The sequence below is a fragment of the Salvelinus fontinalis genome, chromosome 40 (genome assembly GCF_029448725.1).
Source record: "Salvelinus fontinalis isolate EN_2023a chromosome 40, ASM2944872v1, whole genome shotgun sequence".
NCBI classification, from domain to species: domain Eukaryota; kingdom Metazoa; phylum Chordata; class Actinopteri; order Salmoniformes; family Salmonidae; genus Salvelinus; species Salvelinus fontinalis.
Genome location: NC_074704.1, coordinates 2385665 through 2388164, shown reverse-complemented (window position 1 = coordinate 2388164; position 2500 = coordinate 2385665). Strand labels below are relative to the sequence as shown.

General features: G+C 41.0%; 1 protein-coding gene across 2 annotated transcripts in view; it reads right to left on the bottom strand.

Annotated features, from left to right (window-relative positions):
• LOC129839683 (glutamate receptor ionotropic, NMDA 2A-like) overlaps positions 1–2500 on the bottom strand; it is a 188477-nt gene that overhangs the window by 62917 nt on the left and 123060 nt on the right. The gene's annotated exons all lie outside the window — the stretch shown is intronic.

Here is a 2500-nt window from a genome sequence, read left to right as displayed (position 1 = left end):
GGTACCCCTGTATATAGTCTCATTACTACCTGGTACCCCTGTATATAGTCTCATTACTACCTGTTACTCCTTGTATATAGTCTCATTACTGCCTGGTACCCCTGTATATAGTCTCATTACTACCTGGTATCCCTGTATATAGTCTCATTACTACCTGGTACTGCTGTATATAGTCTCATTACTACCTGGTACTGCTGTAAATAGTCTCATTACTACCTGGTATCCCTGTATATAGTCTCATTACTACCTGGTACTGCTGTAAATAGTCTCATTACTACCTGGTATCCCTGTATATAGTCTCATTACTACCTGATACCCCTGTAAATAGTCTCATTACTACCTGGTATCCCTGTATATAGTCTCATTACTACCTGGTACCCCTGTATATAGTCTCATTACTACCTGGTACCCCTGTATATAGTCTCATTACTACCTGGTACTCCTGTATATAGTCTCATGTCTACCTGGTACCCCTGTATATAGTCTCATTACTACCTGGTACCCCTGTATATAGTGTCATTACTACCTGGTACTGCTGTATATAGTCTCATTACTACCTGGTACCCCTGTATATAGTCTCATTACTACCTGGTATCCCTGTATATAGCCTCATTACTACCTGGTACTTCTTGTATATAGTCTCATTACTACCAGGTACTGCTGTATATAGTCTCATTACTACCTGGTATCCCTGTATATAGCCTCATTACTACCTGGTACTTCTTGTATATAGTCTCATTACTACCAGGTACTGCTGTATATAGCCTCATTACTACCTGGTACTTCTTGTATATAGTCTCATTACTACCTGGTACCCCTGTATATAGTGTCATTACTACCTGGTACTGCTGTATATAGTCTCATTACTACCTGGTACCCCTGTATATAGTCTCATTACTACCTGGTATCCCTGTATATAGCCTCATTACTACCTGGTACTTCTTGTATATAGTCTCATTACTACCTGGTACTCCTGTATATAGTCTCATTACTACCTGGTATCCCTGTATATAGCCTCATTACTACCTGGTACTGCTGTATATAGTCTCATTACTACCTGGTACCCCTGTATATAGCCTCATTACTACCTGGTACTCCTGTATATAGTCTCATTACTACCTGGTATCCCTGTATATAGTCTCATTACTACCTGGTACTGCTGTATATAGTCTCATTACTACCTGGTACTGCTGTATATAGCCTCATTACTACCTGGTACTGCTGTATATAGTCTCATTACTACCTGGTACTGCTGTATATAGTCTCATTACTACCTGGTACTGCTGTATATAGCCTCATTAGTTCCTGGTACTGCTGTATATAGTCTCAATACTATCTGGTACCCCTGTATATAGTCTCATTACTACCTGGTACCCCTGTATATAGCCTCGTTCCTACCTGGTACCCCTGTATATAGTCTCATTACTACCTGGTACCCCTGTATATAGTCTCATTACTACCTGGTACCCCTGTATATAGTCTCATTACTACCTGGTCCCCCTGTATATAGCCTCAATACTACCTGGTACCCCTGTATATAGTCTCATTACTACCTGGTACCTCTGTATATAGTCTCATTACTACCTCGTACTCCTGTATATAGTCTCATTACTACCTGGTACCCCTGTATATAGTCTCATTACTACCTGGTACCCCTGTATATAGTCTCATTACTACCTGGTACCCCTGTATTTAGTCTCATGTCTACCTGGTACCCCTGTATATAGTCTCATGTCTACCTGGTACCCCTGTATATAGTCTCATGTCTACCTGGTACCCCTGTATATAGCCTCATTACTACCTGGTACCCCTGTATATAGTCTCATGTCTACCTGGTACCCCTGTATATAGTCTCATGTCTACCTGGTATCCCTGTATATAGCCTCATTACTACCTGGTACCCCTGTATATAGTCTCATTACTACCTGGTACCCCTGTATATAGTCTCATTACTACCTGGTACCCCTGTATATAGTCTCATCACTACCTGGTAGCAATGTATATAGCCTCATTACTACCTGGTACCCCTGTATATAGTCTCATTACTACCTGGTACCCCAGTATATAGTCTCATTACTACCTGGTACCCCTGTATATAGTCTCATTACTACCTGGTACACCTGTATTTAGCCTCATTACTACCTGGTACCCCAGTATTTGGCATCATTACTACCTGGTACCCCTGTATATAGTCTCATTACTACCTGGTACCCCTGTATATAGTCTCATTACTACCTGTTACTCCTTGTATATAGTCTCATTACTGCCTGGTACCCCTGTATATAGTCTCATTACTACCTGGTACCCCAGTATATAGCATCTTTACTACCTGATACGCCTGTATATAGCCTCATTACTACCTGGTACCCCTGTATATAGTCTCATTACTACCTGGTACTCCTGTATATAGCATCATTACTACCTGGTACCCCTGTATATAGTCTCATTACTACCTGGTACCCCTGTATATAGTCTCATTACTACCTAGTACCCCTGTATA